This window comes from Miscanthus floridulus, chromosome 18 (assembly GCF_019320115.1).
Source record: "Miscanthus floridulus cultivar M001 chromosome 18, ASM1932011v1, whole genome shotgun sequence".
Taxonomy (NCBI): Eukaryota; Viridiplantae; Streptophyta; class Magnoliopsida; order Poales; family Poaceae; genus Miscanthus; species Miscanthus floridulus.
In genome coordinates, this window is record NC_089597.1 from 6,264,517 (window position 1) to 6,271,870 (window position 7,354).

Sequence of the window (7,354 nt, forward strand, 5' to 3'; positions counted from 1 at the left end):
GACGTTGAAGTTGTACATGCTGATGATTCAGTAAGTGTTGCTGCCACAGAATCTACCTACTGGGAATATGAAGGTGTCGATTGTTTCTCTGGAAAAGTGTGGAAAGAAGGTCCTGTAAATGTTTTCAGCGAGGGCCAACAGCCGATCCAAGCAGTTGGCTCTCATAGTAATTTTTAATGGGAAATCCTGTCGATGGCAACAAAGGAAAGTTGGGACGTGGTTTTATGTCGGCTGATAAGTTGGAAGAAATTGATGTTGGTGATGGTTCTAAGCCAAGGCCGATGTATATTAGTGCAAAGTTAGACCCAGAATATAAATCAAAGTTGATAGATCTGTTGAAAGAGTTTAAAGATTGTTTTTCTTGGGATTACACGGAAATGCCTGGATTGGATCGTTCCATTATTGAGCATCGATTACCCATTAAACCTGGATTTCGTCCTTATAAACAACCTCCACGGAAGATATACAAAGAGGAGGTATTGGCCGATGTGAAGAAGGAGGTTGAAAGATTAATAGAAGCAAACTTCATTCGGCCATGAAGTATGCAGAGTGGATTTCAAATATAGTACCGGTATACAAGAAAAATGGAAAAATGAGGGTTTGCATAGATTTCAGAAATCTTAATAAGGCCACTCCCATGGATGGTTACCCAATGCCAGTTGTCGATTTACTAGTAGATGCAGCAGCAGGTTATGAAGTCATTAGTTTTATGGATGGTAATGCTGGCTATAATCAAATTTTTATGGCAATGGAAGATATTTCAAAAATAGCCTTCAGATGTCCTGGTCATATTGGTTTGTTTGAATGGATAGTCATGACATTTGGGTTAAAGAATGCCGGTGCAACTTATCAAAGAGCTATGAATTATATTTTTCACGAGCTGATCGGCAAGATTGTAGAGATCTACATCAATGATGTAGTGGTCAAGTCTAGAAATCATGAAGGACATTTAGCCGATTTAAGAAAGACTCTGGAGTGCACAAGAAAGCATGGCTTGAAGATGAATCCAAACAAATGTGCCTTTGGAGTTTCGGCTGGTGAGTTTTTGGGATTTTTAGTTCATAAAGGAGGAATTGAAGTTGGGAAAAAGAGCATGGAAGCAATAGACAAAGTTGTGCCGCCAACCAATCTCACAGAATTACAATCATTGTTAGGTAAAATCAACTTTGTAAGAAGATTCATATCCAATCTATCAGAGAGAGTTTTACCCTTTTCTCCTTTATTAAAGCTCAAGAAGGATCAAAAATTTGTATGGGGTGACATACAACAAAAGGCTTTTGATGAGATCAAGCAATATATGAAGGCACCACCTGTGTTGGTACCTCCACAACTTGACAAGCCTTTTAAGTTGTATGTGGCGGCCGATAGCCTAATGATAGGATCGGCCCTTATGCAAGAATTTGAAGGAAAAGAAAGAGTCATAGCTTATCTTAGCCGAAAGCTGCTAGACCCGGAAACAAGGTATTCGGCTACAGAAAAACTTTGCTTGTGTGTGTATTACTCATGTACCAAATTTTGGCACTATTTGTTGAATGCCGAATGCGTGGTAGTTTCTAGTTTTGATGTAATCAAACATATGCTATCAATGCCAATTTTGAATGGAAGAATTGGCAAATGGATTTTAGCATTGTCAGAATTTAATTTAAGGTACGAATCGGCAAAGGCGGTAAAGGGTCAAATTATTGCCGATTTTATTACCCAACATCGGGATCTTTCTATTGAGGTGATAAGCATTGTGCCTTGGGCCTTGTTCTTCGATGGATCATCTTGTAACAAAGGTGGTGGTGCTAGTATTCTCTTGATTTCCCCACAAGGAAAAACTTTTGAGTATGCGGTTCCTATTGAATTTCATGTTACTAATAATCAGGCAGAGTATGAAGCGTTGCTTAGAGGGCTTCAGCTTCTTATAGAAGTAAAGGCCATTGCTGTTGAAATCTTTGGGGATTCTGAGTTGGTGATTAATCAACTGAGTGGTCAGTATGAATGCAAGAACAATGTGTTAAGAGAATATTATGAGGAGTGTAGAGAACTTTTGAAGAATTTTCTGGTAGTAACCTTGCATCATATCCCTAGAGAGTACAATGAAGAAGCAAATAAGTTAGCTCAAGCTGCTTCTGGATATCGAGAGAGTCGGGAAGTTTTTGCTATAGAAGGTGTTTTAAATACTGATCAAGTAGATGGTGATTGGAGATACGAAATTACCAATTATCTGAAAGGTCCATCTCAAAAAGTTTCCCGAAAACTCAGGTACAAAGCTCTCAAATTTGTGTTCCTTGATGATCAGTTATATTACAAGTCCATCGATGGAGTATTGCTCAAATGTTTAAGTCAAGAAGAGGCCAAGAAAGTGATGTATGAGGTTCACGAAGGATTGTGTGGTGCACACCAGTCAGCTTATCGGATGAAGTGGATAATTAGGAGAACTGGTTATTTTTGGCCGACTATGTTGGAGGATTGTTTTGAATATTACAAAGGGTGTCACAATTGTCAAAAATTCGGCAATATTCAAAAAGTTCCAGCATCTGCTATGAATCCCATAATCAAGCCTTGGCCGTTCAGAGGATGGGGTATAGATTTAATTGGTCAGATCAATCCTCCTTCTAGTAAGGGACACAAATTTGTACTCTTGGCCATGGATTATTTCACCAAGTGGGTTGAAGCTATCCCTTTGAAGAAGGTAACATCAGAAAATATGATCAGTTTTGTTAAGGAACATATAATTCACAGATTCGGGATTCCTCAAACTATAACAACTGATCAAGGAACTCAGTTTACTTCTTCAGAATTCTATGATTTTGCCAAAGATATGGGGATTAAGGTGTATAATTCTTCTTCTTACTATGCACAAGCTAATGGTCAGGCAGAAGCATCAAATAAGATTATGATTAAAATCATCCAGAAGAAGATTGATGAAAAACCAAGGAGATGGCACTTGGTTCTTAATGAAGCATTGTGGGCTTACCGAATGGCTTGTCATGGGTCCACTCAAACGTCTCCCTATGAACTGGTTTATGGGCATCATGCTGTATTACCATGGGAATTACGGTCAGGTTCAAGGCGAGTTGTGTTACAGAAAGAATTGGTAGAAGAAGATTATAAGAATCTAATGATGGATGAATTGGAAGATTTACATTTGATTCGTCTCAAGGCATTGGAAAATATTGAGAAAAATAAAATACGCGTTGCCAAGTATTATAACAAAAGGGTTAGGCTGAAGCAATTCGCAGAAGGAGACTTGGTTTGGAAAACTATATTGCCAGTTGGAACAAAGGATAGAGCGTTCGGCAAATGGTCTCCAAATTGGGAAGGTCCTTTCCAAATAGTAGAATGTGTACCTGGCAATGCATACATATTGAAGACTTTATTTGGGGAGGAGTTTACCAGAGCTATCAATGGAAGATTTCTTAAGAAATATTACCCCAGTGTTGAGGTTGGTTCATGAATGTAGATCAGAAAAGCCGATAAAGGGAAAATCGCCTTTAGCCTAAAAAAAATAAGACTGAGAATAGCCGATATTGTTCATATCGCCTTTAGCACAAAATAGCCAATGCAGTTTGCATCGCCTCTAGCACAAGAATGTTTATGCAAGACCGGGGTGTTTTCAGCATTTTTCTGACGGTCGCAGGCAGAATTTTACCGAAAAGAATCAAAGAAATAAGTATTCTTACAAAAGACAAGATTATTTATAGAAGTCCATCCTAATATAAACTACTCCTCAAATAACTTGTTGAGGATGGACTGGGGGTTTGTGGATTCGGCAAGGGCGGCGGCATGATCATCGTAGACCTCCAGACGCTCATCGATGTCGTCAATCTCGTCCGGGCGTCCTCCAGCGAAGCCGACTGGCTGGAAGGAGTAGTCTTCGTTGGTTCTGGAGGTCATTGCCGCCAGCCCAAGAGAAACACCAAGGTGCACACCTTGGATGACGGCCTGATCAATACGGCCGTCCACAGCATCAAGGCGTGCCTCGGATGTCTCCCCCTGGGCATTCACCTTGTCGGCAACCTTGTTCGCCGCCGCCTTCAGGCGGTCATTCTCCATAGAAAGAGCTGGGCAGAAAAGAAAAAAATGGGTCAGCAAGCGGGGGAAGCCAGAATGATAAAACCAAATGAAAATATCAAACCGGTGATGGCGTTGCAGAGTTGCTTCCGCTGGTCCTCCCATTCGGCTTGCTCGATGCCGAATTTCTTGGAGATGTCGCCTAGCTCCTCCCGGGCCTCATCCCTCTCCTGGCGAAACTTGAGCGCTTCCTCATGAGAGTATGGATGGTGTGCATCTGCTGGTTCCGCCGGGCCCCAAGGATTGGGATGATAGGAGCTTGAAGAGCTGGAGGATCCGGAAGAGCCGGATGATGGAGTTCCCGGTTGAGCTGTTGTCGCCGGAGGAAGGAGATGATATTGGCTGGAGCTGATGACCCTTATCCTGATGAATGAGGAAGAAAAAATCGAAACTAAGAGATGAACAAGAAAATCGCAAGGGGGCAAAAAGCCGAATCGTACCCACGGCGCCGGCAGCGCGATGCTCTGCTTCCTTCCGCCTCTCCGTCAGCAGGTCGCTTGCCACGGTCGCCACTGTTCGCCATTTGCTTTGGTGGAGGTTAGGGTTTTCTTCTGGAATGAATCGAACAAAGGAAGTGGAGGAGACAAATGTGAGAACGCTAAAACGGAGATAGCGATGAAGGCCAACGGAAGGGTCTATTTATAAGCCGAAGCGAAGAATCGTGGCGAATTCCATGGAGTCGTGGGGCGGGAATGCCGAACGATGGAGTAGGGTTTTTCCCTTTCAGCTGGGCTGCTACTGGGCTAGGCCTGGCATGGATTAAGTCGGACGTCGTTCGACTATCTCCCTGATTTGTTGGAGCCAGCATTGTTCGGCTATACCCTCACAACATTTAAATTAGGATTCGTTCGGCTATCGGAAGAATGGAGACAATCGGCTACATTCTAATTGAGTAATTTAAGGGAAAATGGCCGATTGCTTTTTCAAACGAATAAAAATATGTAAACATAAAGTTGATTGATCAAGGGACAGAGGATATCACACTTAAGTTTATTACAAGCCCAATGTCTACTTGTTCAGAAGCTGATTGATTGCCTCTATGGCTTCAGTCCTGATTCGGCTAACATTATCTAGCACTTTCTGATCCTCATCTTCAGAACTCTGGATGCTAGATAACTTAGTTTTGATTTGCTGATCTTCTTTGATGGTTGAAGTTATCTTTAGTGAAGCTGCTTCTATGTTTTTCGGCAAATTAGCTATATGGGCCCTGTGAGACTGAATTGTGGCATTCAGTTCGGCTAGTTGAACTTCTAGTCTGCTTTTTTCATCCTCCATGGCTTTCAGTTCAGGCTCCAAGGTTGTCAAGGAATTTCTTGTAGTCTGGATATGAGAGTGAAGATCTTTAATCTCCAGCTTCTTCAAAGATCTATCCTTCTGCAAAGCAGCCCTCGAAGATATGTTCTGGGTTGCCCTTCTCACCATGGTAAAGTGGTCATCAAGATGGGCTGCAGATTCTAGGGGGGCCTTGAGAGCAGAAGGAATATCTTGATCAATGAGTTCAAGGAGGTCTCTTATCTGATCTGCATCCTGAACCAGACTAATGGTATCCTTGTTCAGCAGAATGATCACCTCTTTTAGCTGAGCCTGATTTTCCAGCGATAAGGTTTGTTGAGAAGTAATCTCTTCACCTTTCTCAATGATGTAGTCCTCAATAGAGAAGGAGTAGCTAGTGGTCAGTTTAGTGATGTTCTTCTAAAGAAAAGAGAAGAAAGGAGGTGTTAGCCGATTGGGTGAATTTGCTAAAATATAGTGTAAGACAAGGCATTACCTGCTAAACTGATTGATCATCAGGATGGGTTATACCCTGGCTTGCTGGAGGACTTGGCTGAAGGTTCAGAAGGGACGGGTTTGGAGCTTGATCAGGAGAAGTTTCCCTTACCAGTTCATCTAAGATTTCATCTATTCTCAATAAAGTAAATGATAATGAGCATAAGGGATAGATGTTATTTAAAAAAAGAGAGAAAAAAGAGAATTGGTTGAACGATGTTACCTATAGTCTCATCAGATTTATGAGCCTTTGAACCTTCAGCTTCATGAGTCTCTGAAGCTTCACTGTCATGGATTTCTTCATTTTCGGTAGAAACTTCAGGGGTTGGTTTTACAGGTGCTGAGGTATTGCCTAGTCTGGGAATTTCGACTTGTGGTTGCAATGGAAAAAATGAATGTAGAGGTGGTCAGGTTTACTGCTAAGTGGGGTTGTTAACCTGATAGAGAATAAAAGGTTCATACCTTAAGAGATAATTTGGCTTTCTTGGTCCTTGGTTTCTTGGGTAAGGGAAAATTTTTAGGTGTTTTCCTTTTGCTTTTTCCTCTTGAAGATGCAACAGCTGAAGTAGCAGGAGTTCTCATGAGTGCCTTTAAAGGTACTGAATCCAAAGTTGCAGGAGTTTTCATGAATTCCTTTAATTTTGGAGCATCAAACCCCAGAGCAGGCTTGGGACTAGCCGAATAGTACTAGATTGCTTTGGCTGGGGGAGTAGACTCAATATCCTGTGTATGACCAGATGTTAAAATAAGAAGTGAATTCAAGAGCAGGAAATGATGAGCATAATGAAATTACCTCACTATCAGAAGTAAAATTGGGCTGCAAGTTTTTGCATAAAGGATGAACTGATATATTGAAGATATGAGCATGCCATTCTTGCCACCAAGAGACAAAGAAGGGATGAGCAACATTTATTAGCCCAAATGGAGATGGTTCGTATGTTGGCAATTCCCATCCTAATTCAAAGATTTTCTTGGCTTTCATTCTTTCTGTTATTACTTCCCTTGACTTTATGATTGTTGAGAAGAGGAATCTTGGGGGCAGCTGGCCACATCCTAATTGTCTGGCCACCATATTTGGATAGTGGAATTCATAGGTGGACTGCACTAACCTCACATGATGAAATTCGGCTGGCAAAGTGCAAGGTTTGATAAAGGAGTTGAAGATCTCTATGGATTCTTGACCTGAACAACCAATTTCATAGCTAAACTTGCAGGGCAAAGTCAAATTTTCATTTTCTCTGTAAGGAAACCAGAGCACATTGCCGAATCCTTTGAAAAACAACTTGAAGAAATGACCGATGTCTATGTCAATGCTGATAGATGATGCTGCTTCCCCATAAGTCTGACAAGCCTTAACCTTTGCTGTACTGCCTTCAGCATAGTTAACTGAAGGAAAACTTAGATTGAAGAGGCTCACAGAGGTTATCTAATGCATGTATAGCTGGAGCCACATTTGAATTAGCCACCAGGGACCATTCACACAAGAGATTTCTCCACCTTGGTGCATCTGAAGAGTAATCTGATGCAT